Raw genomic sequence first — 20,668 nt, 5'->3', positions numbered from 1 at the left:
AAAATGTTCGACTGCTGCCCTGGCCAGCACATTCTCCAGATCTCTCACCAACTGAAAACGTCTGGTCAATGGTGGCCGACCAACTGGCTCGTCACAATATGCCAGTCACTACTCTTGATGAACTGTGGTATCGTGTTGAAGCTGCATGGGCAGCTGTACCTGAATATGCCATCCAAGCTCTGTCTGACGCAATACTCAGGCGTATCAAGGCAGTTATTACGGCCAGAGGTGGTTTCTCAGGATCTGTGCACCCAAATTGTGTGAAAATGTTCTAATATAATATATTTGTCCAATGAATACCCGTTTATCATCTGCATTTTTTCTTGGTGTAGCAGTTTTAATGGTCAGTAGTGTAATTACGACACCAGTGCTATCGTAGTCTTAGGTAGGATTCTACTTTTGTAAATATTGAACTTGTATTTCAACAGAAGAGTGTGTAATTTTGTGCATCAAAGGATGCTTTGTTGTTCATATGTAAATATTCGAAACACTTCTGTCGCAATCGGGTGTATAAAGTAAAGTCAGTCTTTTTATTGTTCTTGAAATTTAGTGAACTACTGTTACATATGTTTTAGTTCCGATCAGCCAGCTCCCAGAGCAATGAAAGAATCCTCAATTATGACCGAACGATTGTAGTTTCGTTAGGTCGTAACCCCAGAGGTAGAGACCAGACCCTCGCTTTATGTCGACAGACTGAGCACCAGTGGCTGGCCCGGAGTCTGTCCAAGGGTCATAAAACTTTACGACTAGTTCTGGTCAGGGGGCAGTTTTCTTGGTGGCGAACATTTCACGCCTTTTCCAATGAAGTCTCCCACTTCTTCCAATTGAAAAGGGATCGAGGAGAGATTCAATCAGCCAGTATCTGTAGTTTGAGGAAGCGTTGCTTCCTCGAATCACACGTATAGGGAGAGGCATCTTTGAATTGAGATGCTTTTTGATGAACTTCTTGAGAAACTAACTCCACTTTGACGACCAGTCGCAGCAGGCTCATAAAATAATTATCAACATGTTTTCATAACCACCGAGGTGCAGTTGTCAGATTAGTTTTGCGAGTGAGACTGTATGGTGTTTTAATTCAAGATTACTAGTTCTTGATGAATTCTGCTGCTCTTTTTGCTGATATTTTCATTAATTAGTACCGTGTCAGCTGGTGCTACATTACTAAAAATCGTTGAGATCACATCTGGTAGTACAACAGACGTAGGCAGATTGTGATTCCACTACACATTATTCAACTCCGTGGAAGTTCAGTGCACAATTAAGAGTATTCATAAACGCCACGAAACATTTTACTATTGAAGAAAATACAGAAATCCAGGTGGTGCATCATTCAGCCCATGTTAGTAACTTTAATAGAAGCTAATGTTAAATACATTTTTGCTCCATAATGTTTTTCTAGGCCTGTATAATATTAATGTCGTGTGACGAGGGCCTCACGTCGGGTAGACATCTCACCTGGTGCAAGTCTTTCGAGTTGACGCCACTTCTGCGACTTGCGCGTCAATGGGGATGAAATGATGATGATTAGGACAACACAACACCCAGTCCCTGAGCGGAGAAAATCTCCGACCCAGGGAATCGAACCCGGACCCTTAGGTTTGACAGTCTGTCGCGCTGACCACTTTTTTTTTTTCAAATTGAAAGGAACAGGGATGTTGTTTTTATTTATTTATTTATTTATTTTCGATAAGGATCACTCTGTTAAAAGGAACATATAGACCATTTCATCGTATAGTATGTGCATTACATAGTGAGTGGTGAGAGAAGCGTGAGGTTCATCATCAGCCGTCAAATGTGCACACCGACTGCACCCGGCACATTCCAACTGCGTGGGGGGGGGGGGGGGGGCGAGGAAGACTGCCTGAAGATAGTTGTCAAAGGTTTTCCGATAGTGTGACCATCTATGAACCTCATTGTGGGCTTGCTGCAAGAAATACCAAAAGTCAAGTCGCGACGTGGCAGTATCCCCATAGAGGTACGCGATCGTCCAACCTTTGATCCAGATGATCGACTGTGATTTAGTCGCCGGAAAGTAGTCACTCTCCGGATGTAAGAAGGAAGCAGGTGTAATATGTTGCGGGGTCACACGGCGGTAGCAAGCCACCATCTGTCTTCCTAGGAGCCAGACGTCCTCCACCGCGATACAAGTTAAGCGGTGATGGTCGTCATGCACTTGGTGACATTTCGGGCATAGTGGAGTGTCCACTAGTCCAATTGCATGGAGCCGTTGGTGGGTGTTGAACTTGCCACAGGCGACAGAGAACCACAGTGCCCGAACGAAGGTAGGAGAGAATTTTTGGTGCACATGTCTCCAAATCTTCGGCCAATGCAACCTGGGGTGTTTCAGTTCAATGACATTACAACTTATCCGTCGTAGCAGCCAAACATAAAAATCCTTCGCGCATGGCGGTCTCGTGCGCGGAAGCTCGTCTCTGATATAACTAAGTTCCACGATAAATGTTGAGACATGCGCAAAATGTGGCGTAATGTTGCCCACCGCCACCGGAGGTGTGAGGGACGCTGGAACCAGGAGATCCAGTAGGTGGGATGTAAGGGAATCACGCCCACTACGCCATTGCTTATACATTGTGGCTAGAAGGAGCGCCGTCGCACGGCAGTGAACATTCGTAAGTCCGAGTCCCCCCTTGTCCGTAGGGAGAGTGAGCGTTTCGTATCGCACCTTGAGGGGCGATCCAATCATCACGAAATAGCCTAGTGCTGATTGAAGTCGACGTCCGAGCGTGAGTGGTAGGGGCAGGATCTGCGAAATATGCACCATTCGAGAAACCACATAAGTGTTCAGGTACTCGACTCGCTGCAAAGGATCAAGGCGCCGTAGGAGATGTTGTCGGACCATGGTACGTGTTGTCTGTAAAATACGTCGGTAGTTAACTGCTGCAGTATGTTTTACAGATGAGGTAAAGTCGATGCCGAGATAGCGGAATCGTTGCACATAAGGAAACGGACTGATTTCTTCCGGCGTAAGGCCCCTTCCCACCGGCATTGCCGCCGATTTGTTCATGTTCACTGCACTACCCGCCGTCACACTGTGGTCCAACAACAGTTCAAGGACCGTCTTCACCTCTTCCTCAGAACGAACGAGCAGCAGGAGGTCGTCCGCATAGGCACGACATTTGAAGGTGTAGCCCCGTAGTTCCATCCCAGAAAGAGAATTGGTGAGCCTCCCAATTAATGGTTCCAACGCTATCGCGAACAGCAGCATCGAAAGAGGGCCGCCCTGGCGAATGGATCGTCGAATTTGAATGGGCCCTGCTATACGCCCATTAACCTGTACCAAGGATTGTGCGCCCCCGTAAATCCTTCTAATGAGACCAGTAAAACGGTCTGGAAAACCCATTTGTTCCAGTACAGCATACAGATAGTTGTGGCGCACCTTATCAAAAGCACTGTCAAAATAAACCGCCACCATCGCCGCTTTAAGCCGGCACTCCTCCGCCAGCGCTATCACATCACGGCATTCGCCAGTAGCTGTTTGCACATTCACCGATCCACCCGGTGTCGTCTGTTCCGGAGAGAGAACGCTACGAATTAACATACGACATCGGGACGCTAGCAACCGTGCAAAGATCTTATAGTCGGCATTAAGCAGGGTGATGGGGCGATAATGTGTGACCGTAATTCCTGGCTTCGGTTTATGTACTGGCACCAGGAGGCCTTCCATAAAAGCCGGTGGAATAGGCGCATCGGAATTTAACATCTCGTTGTACATTTCCGTCCATCGCGGTGCCATTTCGTTGCGAAATTCGCGATAGAATTCAGCAGGAAGCCCATCAATGCCTGGGGACCGATTCAACGCACCTTGTGCGATCGCATCATGTACTTCCTCACAGCTAATGGCTTCCAGTAAGGTTCCCGCGGCTTCCACCGTCAGTGTACGGGAGACGGACGTGGCTATACGGTCGAGGTCATCGAAAGAGGCTGCTTCTTCCCGATAGATGTGTTGGTAACGGTCGACGAATGCAGAGACAATGTCCGCTTGACGCGTCACTCTTCGGTCTTCGCGGGTGATTAACTCCCGTACCAAAACGCGTCGTCGGTGCTTTCGTTCATTCACGACGTGGTGCATGGAAGAAATCTCGTGCCTTATCGTATCGTGACATCTGGCGCGCACCATGGTTCCCTGAAGATGTTTCCGAGCTAAAGCCACTAGTTTAGCTTTTATCCTTTTGCGTTCGATCCAGATGTCCTGTCCCGGCGGGCCATCATCCAGGTCGCGCAGTGCTGCAAAATAAAAGTCGGTGGTACGGCGGCGCCATTCTGCCATTTCCCTGCTATATGAGATGAACGTACGGCGAAGCGCCGGTTTAGCACAAGTCAGCCACCAATCAAGCTTCGTCGCATACCTTCCAACCCTTCGCTCGCACAACGTCCATGTCTCAAGGATCCGTTGACGGCATTCAGGATCATGGAGATGTTGAATGTTTAGTTTCCACGGGGCCTTACTGTTCCACACCCCTCTACGGGGAAGAAGCACCGTACAGATGTAAGCGCTGTGATCGGAAAATGCTAATGGCCAGCGTTCCGCATCCTGGACATCATTTGCATGAGCCCGTGAGACATAAATGCGATCTAATCTGCTCGCCGAATGACTTGTCACATAGGTGTATCCCGGTGCAGCTCCATGTCGTAATTCCCACGTGTCACTAAGTACAAGGTCGTTGACAACGATTCGCAACTCCTGGCTGATGTTTGCTTGCGGCCATTGGTCTTTCTGGCTGAGAACACAGTTGAAATCTCCACCAATTATTACACATTCAGAACGTCCATGGAATAGTGGAGCAATATCTTCTGCATAAAATCGCGCCCTTTCCCGCCGCCGATTGTTTCCCGACGGTGCATAAAGATTGATGATGCGTGTCCCAAACGTCGTGAAAGCCATTCCCCTGGCCGACGGAAGATAACACACGTTTTCCACTGGAAAGCCATCTCGCACGTAAACTGCCACCCCACTCCCATTGTGATCTCCATGTGACGAATAGGATTGGTAGCCTGCGATGTATGGGAGTGCAGCTATGTGGACTTCCTGCAGCAAAGCAATATCCACATCAGATGCCCAAATCGTTTCCTTCAGTAGGTGTATTTTGGCCGGTGAACGCACGTCATTGATATTTAATGTCGCAATACGGTTCGCATGGCGTTGAATCCCACTCTGTCGAGGCGCAACAACATCTCCCTGCACCGGCGCCGGGGGCTGAGTTAGAAGACGTTCTCTCGCCCCTCTCCCTTCACCTTCAGCAATTATTAGTCCGTCTTCGTGAGTGCCGGCTGCCTCTGTATGACCGGCGCCTCCTCAATATCCTCATACCACATCTTTTCAGGCTGTGATATATTCGTGTCCATAGCCACAGCATCTGCGTCTGGAGAGCCAACTGGCTGTGATTTCTCTTCAGCATCACCACTTCCCGGTACCGTCAATGTGACAGACCGCTGTGGGTCAGATCGAACAGTTCCCAGTGCCTCATCCTGTTTCGTAGAGGCTGTTGTGTCGTCTTGGTCCACAGGCACATCGTCGTCGGGGCAAGGGGAGTCATCCCGAAGAGATGTCGTGCGACGCCGCCGTTTCCTCCTTTTCGGGGAACGCTGTTTGCGTGATCTTCCGTCCGTGTCCTCAGATTGCAGGGAATCACGGCTGCCCGACAGAAAAGCATCCGTAGGAACTGGAAGTGTTTCGAGTCCCATCGTTGAACTTGGCGGGAGTTCGGTCGAAACTAATGATGTCGTCTCAGAGTGCGTTTCAGACGGAACAGCATCCGTAGTGGCTGGAACTGCATCTTGTACTATCGGTGTGCTTGGTGGGAGTTCGGTCTCATCTGATGTTGTCGCCGTAGGTTGTATGCTCGACGGAGCAGCATGCTCTGTCATCCCGACGTCTGCGACAAGGTTTCGGAGAGTGCCATCTTGATCTTCCACCGGGGCTGTGTCCTTTCGGTCATCAGCAGATGCAGTGAGGGCTTTGGCATAGGTGATCGGTAGTACTGTCATCGCCGGCGACGGCTCCCGGACATTTGAAGGCAGTTGCGTAATCCGCCGTTGCATACAGTTCGACCTGAGGTGTCCCTCCTGGCCACATCCAGAACATGTACGTGGTTGACCATCGTAAATCACTACCGCCCGACAACCACCAATTGTCAGATAGGACGGTACATGCTTCTGAAGATCAATATTGATCTGTCGCACTCCGTTAAGAACGGGGTACGTGGCGAATTGTGTCCAGCGTTCTGCTGTGTGACCATGTACCGTGCCGTATGGCTTAAAAGCCTCGATAACTTCGTCAGCCGGGAGCTCAAATGGCAGCTCAAAAACACGTATTGTCCGTACACCCAGACCAGCATGTTCTACAGTTACCGTGCCGACATTCCCGTCACTATGGCAAAATCGGAGACCAGCTTTTGTCGCCTGTAGAATTCTCTCACACGCCGCGTCATTTACCATCTTAACATACACCGTGGGACTAACGATGGACAGGTGAATTCCGACAATATCGTTTGGCGGTATCTTGACGTCCTCTCGAATGAATCGTTCCACTGCTAAGGCCTTTGGTCGTTCGTAGTCTTTGCAGAAATTGAATCGTAATGTAGTTTTCCTGTACTTGTTCGCCATGATCGTTGTTACTAGCCCGCGCGCAGACTCAGTCCACAAGTAAACAAACACTCGCTCACGCCGCACAGGCGGAAGTATCGGACCTCCGCTTCGCACGGCCGCTAGCGCCGAACTGTGTCCACTCAGCTACCGGGGGTGGACTCTAGGCCTGTGAAACATACCGTTGAATCCCCCCTTCCCCTAAATCTCTCTCTCTCTCTCTCTCTCTCTCTCTCTCTCTCTCTCTCTCTGTGTGTGTGTGTGTGTGTGTGTGTGTGTGTGTGTGAGCGCGCGCACCCGTGATATATATTTCCTCTCTTGCTTTCAGAAAGTTTGAGTATGTTTGTATACGAATATCTTCATATTTTCACGTACATGTACAGAAAGGCGGAGAAAGATAAAGTCTTTAAATTGTGTCCCTATATTTTTTAACCGATGGATTCTTAATACTGAATTTGCATAAAGATGACTTGATGTTTAATATGAAATGCACGGTTTTTGTTATGTAAGAGGACGAAACAGCTAGAACGGTGTGGAAGTCGTTCTTTTATACATTCAGACTGCAAATGCAATAGTATTTTCAGGAAGAGAACGTTAGCGAGAATAATTTAAAAATGTATATTAACTTCGGTGTATCTGCATCTCTGTCTTTTGTGAAATGATCACCTCACCCATATCCCCTTCACTTCATTTGTTAGTACAGTAGATAATCGGAAAGAAACAGCCATAAACACTCATTTACTCACCAATTAATCAGATCCGATTAGTGCTATTTACGGCAGAGACTGAGTTTTGTGAATGTAAGAAATTTCGTGAATTTCTATGAACTCACAATTTCTGATAGTTGGTTGCGGACCTTCGCAGAGGAAAAATGGCAGATCGAGCATTATCTATACCTGGAGGGTTAGAGCCAGTTCTGAATTTTGTAGACAATCATTTTAGGGAAGACGCGCATTGGTCTTTGCAAGAACGTTTTATTTAGAAGTAGCGCGATGGCGGTCAGGTATTTGGTGATTTAGCTCGAGGTGGTATTATTATTTGGCGGCAGATTTATATTAGATCAAGCAGCTGACAATGAGCTGGAGAATATACTGACAGAGTTTGGCATGTGTTTCGGTTAGTGTTGGGTGAGGCGGTATGGCTCCACAACACTGATTGCTGTTTTTCTCTAGCACACAAGTTGAGGCAGAGTTTGCATGAAATAACTAGATGCCTACTTGTGCAGAAGTGCAGAAGGCTTGGTGGGGAGGGGACAACGGCATTGGTGGGGGTTCCCGCGTGTGCGGCCACTGCGCAGTAGGGGAAGTACAATTCAACAGCAGAAGTCCGCTCAGAAGCATAACTTGGCAGGTACTGGGGCGAGTCCGTAAACTAACATATTAACGGGTTATGAGAGTAAGACCAGTAATTCGACAAGTTACTATTTTCTGGCTATAGGACTAAGATAGAAAATCAGCACATAAACAACTACAACAGCCCGTTCTAATGGACAAAAGGCGCAGATCAACAAGCGACAGCTAGATGGTCGCCCCTGCGGAACAAAGAGAACCTTTTTCTGCACAGGTCTCAAGTTATTTTGTGTGAGAACTAGCATAATTATTTACTCACCATCTCATGCACAACACGGCGAGAAATCTGTGGAAAGTTCTCCGACAGTTGAGATATCGCGATGGATTATTTCAGGAATTATTTCGTCAGTGTTATGATTACTGAGGGAGACCACTTCTGTTGTCATCACGAACATTCATCCTTTATGCCCTTCAGCGAACGAGACAGTTGATGCGCAGTGCCCTCACTCGTCACAGTCAGTCCATATGCAGCACAAATTTCTCTATGAATGTCAAACCCTTGAGATTTTTTGTCACCAGGAGGTAGAGGACGGAACGGATTTCACATTTGATGGGATTTACAATTGCAACGATGCTTTTGATAGGATACTGTGTTCAACGAGAGGCAGTGTGGCTTTCTCGCTATCACACCACTAACCAAGGAAGCATATACTCTCCGGGCCTATGAATTTGCTCATCTTTCGCGCAGTTATAGTAATAACTTGGATGTAACAAATTCTGCTTAGTACGACGCGATACTTGGATGTAACAAATTATGTTTTAGTGCGCCGGGATTCTCAAGTGTTTCCGAGAAACTGAAATAGAACGATTTACAAGCCTGCTGAATAGCATACGCGAGCGCCAACCGTTAAGAAGTGGCATAGGCGCAAATAGCTAGGTGAGCAGACTAGGAGTCAGCACGTACTGTTTTCAAGTCTCGTCTGCTTTATCTGTCTGTACTACCAAATGGCTAAAATGGTCACCTGGTCCTAGTTATCTGTTGCCTTTTTTAACGACTACCAGGGGCGACAAAATTTCATTTTCAGTATTTCGTATAATTATTCGCCGAATTTGGAAATTTAAAATGCCGTCATAATATACTCATTAAGAGGTATGCTGTTATGTTAAAGGGTTAAAACAATAAGGCAAATATTAAACTTAGAAACTGTGTTCGTGTCTTGAGACAGCATGATTCACGACGCGCAAATTACCCAGGTTATATTCATCCTTTATTTGAGAATGAGGGCACTTAGTGACTTCCAACAAACTTTACGGATAATTTCGAAGCTTTTCGAAACCTTTTCCCGCCTACAGCTGCCGCAAAATAATAAAAGAAATAAAATTTATCGCGCACTTTTTTTCGCTCACCGCTCACCAGAATTTCAACAGCAGACATGACTTTTTAATTTATAGCTTATTTACTAGACTTTTATTCGCAACACAGTTTGCAGACAGTACCCCAAATATCACACGGAATGCACCTGCAAAATTATGTCACTGTACAAGGCATAGCTCAGGAGATAGGACGCTATAAGCATCTCTTTCAAATTCTGAAGGTGGCAGGGGTAAAATACAGGGAGCGAAAGGTTATTTACAATTTGTACAGAAACCAGATGGCAGTTATAAGAGTCGAGGGGCATGAAAGGCAAGCAGTGGTTGGGAAGGGAGTGAGACAGGGTTGTAGCCTCTCCCCGATGTTATTCAATCTGTATATTGAGCAAGCAGTAAAGGAAACAAAAGAAAAATTCGGAGTAGGTATTAAAATCCACGGAGAAGAAATAAAAACTTTGAGGTTCGCCGATGACATTGTAATTCTATCAGAGACGGCAAAGGACTTGGAAGAGCAGTTGAACGGAATGGACAGTGTCTTGAAAGGAGGGTATAAGATGAACATCAACAAAAGCAAAATAAGGATAATGGAATGTAGTCGAATTAAGTCGGGTGATACCGAGGGAATTAAATTAGGAAATGAGACACTTAAAGTAGTAAATGAGTTTTGCTATTTGGGGAGCAAAATAACTGATGATGGTCGAAGTAGAGAGGATATAAAATGTAGACTGGCAATGGCAAGGAAAGCGTTTCTGAAGAAGAGAAATTTGTTAACATCGAGTATAGATTGAAATGTCAGGAAGTCGTTTCTGAAAGTATTTGTATGGAGTGTAGCCATGTATGGAAGTGAAACATGGACGATAAATAGTTTGGACAAGAAGAGAATAGAAGCTTTCGAAATGTGATGCTACAGAAGAATGCTGAAGATTAGATGGGTAGATCACATAACTAATGAAGAGGTACTGAACAGAATTGGGGAGAAGAGAAATTTGTGGCACAACTTGACTTGAAGAAGGGATCGGTTGGTAGGGCATTTTCTGAGGCATCAAGAGATCACCAATTTAGTATTGGAGGGCAGCGTGGAGGGTAAAAATCGTAGATGGAGACCGAGAGAGGAATACACTAAACAGATTCAGAAGGATGTAGGTTGAAGTGGGTACTGGGAGATGAAGAAGCTTGTACAGGATAGGGTAGCATGTAGAGCTGCATCAAACCTATCTTTGGACTGAAGACAACAACAACGACAAGGACAACAACAACAAGCACGTAGCCGTACGTACCAGTTGTCCTGTTCCTGATGATGTGTTTCAGGCTGAAAATCTCTTGTGGGCAAGAGCGCCCTTTCCTGAAATCAGCATACGTTTTTTGATCACTTACAAGCGTTCAGTACTATCTAAAGCGGTTACTTTCCGAACAGCGCAGAGGGTGCTCTTTTCTTCTATAGAACTGTCGCATATAAAGCGAGAAAGTCTAGAGTGCGGTGACATTATCCTCCCCGAAGGCAGCTCGGCTATCGCGAGCTCTTGAAATAGCCAGTGGCCGTCGTGAATGCGGCACTAGGGGAAAACACGGTAGAGCCTCTGCTATGCCAGGGTCAGCCAGCACGACACGAGCCAAGCCCGTAAAACACCTCGTAAAGACACGACGGCCGTTCGGTTGCCACCCAAGGAAAGTTTCTCGTACAAATTTTCCGTTCTGCCTGAATCCAGCGTTGGAAACAAAATCGCTGTGTGTTTCTATATCAATTGGAGAATCCGACGACGAAAACTGTTCTTCACTTCCAACAATAATGCGTTTGGAGAGCGCGGATACAAGTTTTCCTCCGACCACGGATTTTGCGCCACGTTAACAGGCCTGGGCGTTTGGCATCGGCAGTGACGCAAAACTTAAATACATTGACAGGAGAAAAGTCGCAAAACCAAAACATAATTAATGTAGAGCAACGAAATTTCGGGAATACGAGGGTCAGACAAATGAAACCTTAAATATTTTTTAAAATATTATTTCTTGTGCAGAAGTGGTACAAACCTGTATCACTTTTCAACGTAATCTCTCCCACGCTCAATGCAAGCATAAATTCCTTTAGAAAAACATTATTTTGGTAGTCCGCGCAACCACTCATGCACCGCGTGGCGTACCTCTTCATCAGAACGGAACTTCTTTCGTCCTATTGCGTCTTTGAGTGGTCCAAACATAAGGAAATCACTTGGGGCAAGGTCTGGTGAGTGTGGGGGACGAGGAAGACACTCAAAATGTAGGTCTGTAATTGTTGCAACTATTGTACGGGCAGTGTGGGTCCTTGCATTGTCATGTTGCAAAAGGACACCTGCTGACAGCAATGCACGTCGCTTGATTTGATTGCAGGCCGCAGATGATTTTTTAGGAGATCTGTGTATGATGCACTGGTGACAGTGGTCCCTCTAGGCATGTAATGCTCCAAAATGACGCCTTTTTCGTCCCAAAAGAAAGCCAGCATAACCTTCCCTTCTGATGTTTCTGTTCGAAACTTCTTTGGTTTTGGTGATGAGGAATGGCGCCATTCCTTGTTCGATCTCTTCGTTTCCGGTTGGTGGAAGTGAACCCAGTTTCGTCCCCAGTAACGATTCTTGCAAGAAAGCCATCACCTTCTCGTTCAAAGCACCTGCTGGCCGGAGTGGCCGAGCGGTTCTAGGCGCTTCAGTCTGGAACCGCGCGACAGCTATGGTCGCAGGTTCGAATCCTGCCTCGGTCATGGATGTGTTGATGTCCTTAAGTTAGTTACGTTTAAGTAGTTCTAAGTTCTAGGGGAGTGATGGCCTCAGAAGTTAAGTCCCATAGTGCTCAGAGCGATTTCAAAGCGCCGAAGAAGTTCTTCACAACCGTCAACGCGTCGTTCCCTCGTTTCAGGAGTCAGCTGCCGTGGCACCCATCTTGCAGACACTTTGTGAAACTGGAGCACATCATGCAAAATGTGGTGTGCTGACCCATGACTAATCTATTTAATCATGCTGCATTTTCATTCGCCGGCCGGAGAGGCCGTGCGGTTCTAGGCACTATAGTCTGGAACCGAGCGACCGCTACAGTCGCAGGTTCGAATCCGGCCTCGGGCATGGATGTGTGTGATGTCCTTAGGTTAGTTCGGTTTAATTAGTTCTAAGTTCTATGCGACTGATGACCTCAGAAGTTAAGTCGCATAGTGCTCAGAGCCATTTGAACCATTTATTGCATTATCATTCAATGTCACTCGGCGGTTTTCCTTCACTATGGCTTCAACTGCTGCAATGTTCTGTGGAGTCACAACTCGTTGTGCCTGACCTGGATGAGGAGCATCTTCCACTGAAGTTACACCATTTGCGAACTTCCTACTCCATTCGTAGACTTGCTGCTGTGACAAACGTGCATCACCGTACTGAACCTTCATTCGTCGATGAATTTCAATATGTTTCACACCTTCACTACGCAAAAACCGAATAACAGAACGCTGTTCTTCCCTGGTGCAAGTCGCAAGTGTGGCGGCCATCTTTATACTGACACTGCGACGGTATGTGTGCATCTGCACTATGATGCCACCTACAGACCATTCTGCAAGCTGTTTGTAGCACGCTTACCGACTTACAGGATAACGGCGCGAAATTTCGATTTGTTATTACAAACCGGCCGGATTGGCCGAGCGGTTCTAAGCGCTACAGTCTGGAACCGCGCGACCGCTACGGTCGCAGGTTCGAACCCTGCCTCGGGCATGGATGTGTGTGACGTCCTTAGATTAGTTAGGTTTAATTAGATCTAAGTTCTAGGGGACTGATGACCCCAGAAGTTAAGTCCCATAGTGCTCGTAGCCATTTTTTTTGTTATTACAAATTTAAGGTTTCCATTTGACTCACCCTCGTACATTTGTCTAGTAACATATTTAAGTGATTAACATTGCAAGATTACAGGTTAATGTAAGCGCGAGGTAAGCCATTGCAAATGTGAAATGTTGGGACATCAGTAAATGGTGTAGCCGCCAGGCTGTCCGATGTAAATGCATTGTGTTGTACAGGTGTCGGATGTCAGTTTGTGGGATGGGATTTCTGTGCTTAATTGCACTTGGTCGGTCAATGCATGGATGGTTTATGCTGTTAGTGAATGACGCTGGAATTGCCGTCTGTGATCGAGCAGGTCAACTTTGTATAGCATTGTGGGTTGCAAAAATGAGCGAGCGTTATCCTGTTGGAAAACATCTTTTGGAATGCTGTTCATGAATGATACCACAACAGTTCGGATCACCAGACTGACGTGCAGCTTTGTAGTCAGGGTGAATGGGATGACGACGGGTGTGCTTCTGCTGTCTTATGAAATCGCACCCTAGACCATAACTCCAGGTGTAAGTCAGTTTGTCTAGCACGCAGATAGGTTGGTTGGTTGGTTGGTTGCAGAGCCACAGTTGGACTCCTTCTCATCTACATCTACATGGATAGTCTGCAAATCACATTTAAGTGCCTGGCAGAGGGTTCGTCGAACCACCTTCACAATTCTCTGTTAACCCAATCCTGCATAGCGCGCGGGAATAATGAACACCTATATCTTTCGGTACGAGCTCTGATTTCCCTTATTTTATCGTGGTGGTCGTTCCTCCCTATGTAGGTCGGTGTCAACAATATATTTTCTCATTCGATAGTGAAAGTTGGTGATTGGAACTTCGTGAGAAGATGCCGTCCCAACGAAAAACGCCTTTCTTTTAATGATGTCCAGCCCAAATCCTGTATCATTTCTGTGACACTCTCTCCCATATTTCGCGATAATACAAAACGTGCTGCCTTCCTTTGAACTTTTTCGATGTACTCCGTCAGTCCTATCCTGTTAAGATCCCACACCGCGCAGCAGTATTCTAAAAGAGGACGGACAAGCGTAGTGTAGGCAGTCTCCTTAGTAGGTCTGTTACATTTTCCAAGTGTCCTGCCAATAAAACGCAGTCTTTGGTTAGCCTTCCCCAAAACATTTTCTATGTGTTCCTTCCAATTTAAGTTGTTCGTAATTGTAATACCTAGGTATTTAGTTGAATTTACGACTTTTAGATTAACCTGTTTTATCATGTAACCGAAGTTTTAGTTTCTTTTAGCAGTCATATGGATGACCTCACACTTTTCGTTATTTAGGGTCAACTCACACTTTTAGCACCATTCCGATATTTCTTCTACATCATTTTGCAGTTCGTTTTGATCTTCTGATGACTTTATTAGTCGATAAACGACAACGGGCCGGCCGGAGTGGCCGAGCGGTTCTAGGCGCTACAGTCTGGAACCGCGCGACCGCTACGGTCGCAGGTTCGAATCCTGCCTCGGGCATGGATGTGTGTGATGTCCTTAGGTTAGTTAGGTTTAAGTAGGCCTAGTTCTAAGTTCTAGGGGACTGATGACCAGAGAAGTTAAGTCCCATAGTGCTCAGAGCCATTTGAACCATTTTTTTAACGACAGCGTCATCAGCAAACAATCGAAACGGCAGCTCAGATGGTCTCCCAAATCGTTTATATAGATAAGGAACAGCAAAGGGCCTATAACACTAGCTTGGGGAACGCCTGAAATCACTTCTGTTTTACTCGATGACTTTCCGTCAATTACTACGAACTGAGATCTCTCTGACAGGAAATCGCAAATCCAGTCACATAACTGAGACGATATTCCATAAGCAAGCAATTTTACTACGAGCCGCTTGTGTGGTACAGTGTCAAAAGCCTTCCGGAAATCCAGGAATACGGAATCGATCTGAAATCCCTTGTCAATAGCACTCAGCACTTCATGTGAATAAAGAGCTAGTTGTGTTTCACAGGAGCGATGTTTTCTAAACCCATGTTGACTGTGTGTCGAAATGGTTCAAATGGCTCTGAGCACTATGGGACTTAACAAAAAAAAATGGCTCTGAGCACTATGGGACTCAACTGCTGTGGTCATAAGTCCCCTAGAACTTAGAACTACTTAAACCTAACTAACCTAAGGACATCACACATATTCATGCCGGAGGCAGGATTCGAACCTGCGACCGTAGCAGTCGCGCGGTTCCAGACTGTAGTGCCTAGAACCGCTCGGCCATTCCGGCCGGCGACTGTGTGTCAATAGACAGTTCTCTTCGAGGTAATCTATAATGTTCGAACACAATATATGTTCCAAAATCCTACTGCATATCGACGTTAACGATATGGACCTGTAGCCTCCTAACCAACACACAGCCATCACTGGCACCGAGGCAGAACCAGCTTTTATCAGAAAACACAACAGACCTGCATTATGCCTTCCAGTGAACTTTAGCTTGACAACACTGAAGTCGCAAACGGCGCTGATTTGGGGTTAGTGGAATGTACGGAACAGGGCGTCTGGCTCGTAGCTGCCCTTGAAGTAACCGTTCTTTGTGTCAGTGTGGCGCCAACTGCGGCTCAAGTTGCTGCCGCAGATGCAGTACGATGCGCCAGAGCCATACGTCGAATACGATGGTCTTCCCTCTCGGTAGTGCCACGTGGCCGACCGAAAGCTGGTCGTCTTGCGCCCTTACATTCTTGTCATTATCGCTGCCAGCAATGATGTACAGTGGCTAAATTCCTGACTAGTCATTCTGCAGTGTCGCAGATGGAACTTCCAGTTTCTCGTAGCTCTATTAAATGACCTCGTTCAAAGTCATTGAGGTGCTGACAATGGCGCCTTCGTTGCCTTAAAGGCATTTTTGACTAACATCAACTCACCACGTTCAATCTCGAAGGGAACTAATGCTCGTGCCCATTACAGCACGTATTTAAAGCAAACCTGATTTGCATGCTCATGGTTGCGTTACTAGCATCACTCTAATGCGACTGGCGCGAAATCTGAATAGACATTTTCTTTCAGGCGTAAAAGCATGTCTGTATGGCACAACAACTACTTGGTGTTGCGATTTTGTAGTGCATTTGTGTTTTCCCAGAAAATGAAATTGCGAGCGGATTAATTATTCAGTCCATGCCTGCTAATTTGGAACAGTGTTCAGACAACGTGTTCTTAGAATGAGATTTTCAGTCTGCAGCGGAGTGTGCGCTGATATGAAACTTCATGGCCGATTAAAACTGTGTGTCGGACCGAGACTCGAACTCGGGACCTTTGCCTTTCGCGGGCAAGTGCTCTGAGATCTGAGCTACCCAAGCAAGACTCACGCCCCGTCCTCACAGCTTTACTTCCACCAGTACCTCGTCTCCTACTTTCCAAACTTCACAGAAGCTCTCCTGCGAACCTTGCAGAACTACCACTCCAGTGAAAGGATATTGCGGAGACATGGCTTAGCCACAGCCTGGGGGATGTTTCCAGAATGAGATTTTCACTCTGCAGCGGCGTGTGCGCTGTTATGAAACTCCCTGGCAGATTAAAACTGTGTGCCGGACCGAGACTCGAACTCCGGACGGGTAGGAGACGAGGTACTGGCAGAAGTAAAGCTGTGAGTACCGGGCGTGAGTCGTGCTTGGGTAGCTCAGATGGTAGAGCACTTGCCCGCGAAAGACAAAGGTCCCGATTTCGAGTCTCGGTCCGGCACATAGGTTTAATCCGCCAGGAAGTTTCAACGTGTTCTTACTTTAAGTAAAGTGCTAATACACTGTACAATATTGATGGTACGCTGTGGTCGATCTACACTCCTGGAAATGGAAAAAAGAACACATTGACACCGGTGTGTCAGACCCACCATACTTGCTCCGGACACTGCGAGAGGGCTGTACAAGCAATGATCACACGCACGGCACAGCGGACACACCAGGAACCGCGGTGTTGGCCGTCGAATGGCGCTAGCTGCGCAGCATTTGTGCACCGCCGCCGTCAGTGTCAGCCAGTTTGCCGTGGCATACGGAGCTCCATCGCAGTCTTTAACACTGGTAGCATGCCGCGACAGCGTGGACGTGAACCGTATGTGCAGTTGACGGACTTTGAGCGAGGGCGTATAGTGGGCATGCGGGAGGCCGGGTGGACGTACCGCCGAATTTCTCAACACGTGGGGCGTGAGGTCTCCACAGTACATCGATGTTGTCGCCAGTGGTCGGCGGAAGGTGCACGTGCCCGTCGACCTGGGACGGGACCGCAGCGACGCACGGATGCACGCCAAGACCGTAGGATCCTACGCAGTGCCGTAGGGGACCGCACCGCCACTTCCCAGCAAATTAGGGACACTGTTGCTCCTGGGGTATCGGCGAGGACCATTCGCAACCGTCTCCATGAAGCTGGGCTACGGTCCCGCACACCGTTAGGCCGTCTTCCGCTCACGCCCCAACATCGTGCAGCCCGCCTCCAGTGGTGTCGCGACAGGCGTGAATGGAGGGACGAATGGAGACGTGTCGTCTTCAGCGATGAGAGTCGCTTCTGCCTTGGTGCCAATGATGGTCGTATGCGTGTTTGGCGCCGTGCAGGTGAGCGCCACAATCGGGACTGCATACGACCGAGGCACACAGGGCCAACACCCGGCATCATGGTGTGGGGAGCGATCTCCTACACTGGCCGTACACCACTGGTGATCGTCGAGGGGACACTGAATAGTGCACGGTACATCCAAACCGTCATCGAACCCATCGTTCTACCATTCCTAGACCGGCAAGGGAACTTGCTGTTCCAACAGGACAATGCACGTCCGCATGTATCCCGTGCCACCCAACGTGCTCTAGAAGGTGTAAGTCAACTACCCTGGCCAGCAAGATCTCCGGATCTGTCCCCCATTGAGCATGTTTGGGACTGGATGAAGCGTCGTCTCACGCGGTCTGCACGTCCAGCACGAACGCTGGTCCAACTGAGGCGCCAGGTGGAAATGGCATGGCAAGCCGTTCCACAGGACTACATCCAGCATCTCTACGATCGTCTCCATGGGAGAATAGCAGCCTGCATTGCTGCGAAAGGTGGATATACACTGTACTAGTGCCGACATTGTGCATGCTGTGTTGCCTGTGTCTATGTGCCTGTGGTTCTGTCAGTGTGATCATGTGATATATCTGACCCCAGGAATGTGTCAATAAAGTTTCCCCTTCCTGGGACAATGAATTCACGGTGTTCTTATTTCAATTTCCAGGAGTGTACTTTAAACTTTAGAATGGCCTTACGTTGTGCCTTGACTATCTTTCTCTGACAAAATTACCTTAGTTAATCCCAGGCACAACAAAATTACTTAATGTTAAAAGGAGACAAATAAGGAGAAACACAAAATTAATCAGGAAAGGATCCCAGTACTGTATGGTCAGGCTCGGTAGAGTAAGGTGCTTAAACAGACCACTCAGTGGAAGCGAACTTTGAATTCAGAAATTACATAAAAAATTCATAAAATTAATTATAAAAGTAAATTCATGAAGTAAATCCTACAGCAGTGCATTCAACGAAAGATTCTAGTTGCGGAAGTAACCAGCTACAGGCCCTTACTGAGCGCCACCGGCCGCGTGATATCAGCTTTACACAACCGTTTGCAGCAGTGTGGACAGGAATTTCTAAAACACACATGAAATAAAACGATTACTACTCATGAAATATTTCAGTAAACCATTGAGTTAATATAAAACACCCTGTAAAAGAAAATCTACGCGAGCTCGGGACTATATGCGGCTATTAACCAACAAATGTATAAATAATGAACACCACTTAAACGTGATAAAACACATAGATTGCCCAAACGTGCATAGATGAGAATGAGATTAAAAGAATTATATATAAAACAAATAAAACTGAAAACCAAGCCGGTGAGTGCAGCAGTTAAAATTAACGGCCCAGGTGTAAATTTTTAAACAGGGACATTAAATGTTAGCGCCTCTGTTCTCAAACAAATTACGAGTAGGCACAGTTATGAATTAAATGGGCCACAATATGTTTAAAATTAATAACAGGCCGATAAAGCTGCGCCGCGCGGAGTAGCCGCGCGGTTAGAGGCGCCATGTCACGGATGCGCGGACCCTCCCGCCGGAGGTTCGAGTCCTCCCTCGGGCATGTGTGTGTGTGTGTTGTTCTTAGCATCAGTTAGTTTAAGGGGGGTAGGACGTCAAACGGCCCAACTTGGAGCAGGAGAGACACTACAGGACATTTTAATTTCCAGTGTCTATAGTTTTACAAATAAATTCATAAAAGTTTGTCAGCATGACCAGGAAAGATTCAGGATTCATACTCATAGCAGTGGAAGTTCAAAAACATAACAAAATAAATTTTTTTACATGTGAAATTTCATCATTTTTTCACTTACCAATGGCAGCATTTGTTGCTATAGGTACACTTTTCTTCATAAGTAAGAGAGATTCTTCGATGAATTTTGAACAGCATACAAACCATACTTACGGGTGTACGAAACTCTAGAATTTTCCAAATCTGTTAAAAACTGTGGTAAAAATTGAGCTAATTAACTATAAAATTTGAGTTTTTTTCTAAACATGAAGTTTAAAATGTAACAGTTCATTCGTTTTTTTCATAAATTAAATAAATTCTAGATTTTGATACACCTGTGAGTATGATTTGTATGCTGTGCAAAATTCATCGAAGAATCTCTCTAACTTATGAAGAAAAGTGTACCTATAGCAACAAATGCAGCCAATACTAAGTGAAAAAATGATGAAATTTCACACGTAAAAAAATTTATTTTGTTGTGTTTTTGAACTTGCACTGCTATGAGTATGAATCCTGAATCCTTCCTGGTCATGCTGACAAAGTTTTATGAATTTATTCGTAAAAGTACAGACAGTGGAAATTAAAATGTCCTGTGGTACCTCTCCTGCTCCAAGTCGGCCCGTTTGACGTCCTGTCTCCCTCAAGTAGAGTGTAAGCCCATGGATCGATGACCTCAGCAGTTTGGTCTCTTAGGAATTCACACACATTTGAACGTTCTTCGATAAAGCTGCACGGAGCTTGGGACTGCCACTTTATGATCTCAAAAGGGACAATAACATTTTCCAAAACCAGGAACCGCTGCACAAGCAGCAAAGAGAGATGCCGTAACATTACACGGAAGTAAGTTCCTAACAGCTCATTACTACTGAAGCGTAACACTGACGACTGTACGGAAGAGCACAACTTTAAACCAGTTATCTCACGGCGAAGGCAAGAAATCGATTACATGCAAACTGGCCGATGCTCACCGTTTTCAAACGCAGCGCTGTAGCCTCCACAAATAGGTTCCGTGAGCCAGATCTCCATCCATGTGAGTACTCGACAACGGTGAAGACAGGATTTAGCCAACATCTCCATTGATACAAACTGAAACCACCAAATTACTTCTGCTTTGAAGCATGAACGCCAGCACACACCGCGGCTACACCGGCCGGCCCCATCTAAAGTTCCGTGTGACAGTGGATACAGAGCACATCCTCTCCCAGTACAGGCCCCACACTAGGACTGTTGATATTTTTAAAAATATCGGGAATACGATACATCGATATTTAAAAAAGTATCGTTGCTGGCAATCCAACATCGAAGAAGGTGTCGATATAGCGACGA

Source organism: Schistocerca nitens, chromosome 8 (assembly GCF_023898315.1).
Source record: "Schistocerca nitens isolate TAMUIC-IGC-003100 chromosome 8, iqSchNite1.1, whole genome shotgun sequence".
Classification (NCBI taxonomy): domain Eukaryota; kingdom Metazoa; phylum Arthropoda; class Insecta; order Orthoptera; family Acrididae; genus Schistocerca; species Schistocerca nitens.
The sequence above is the reverse complement of the archived record's forward strand: the minus strand, read 5'-3'. Positions refer to the sequence as shown.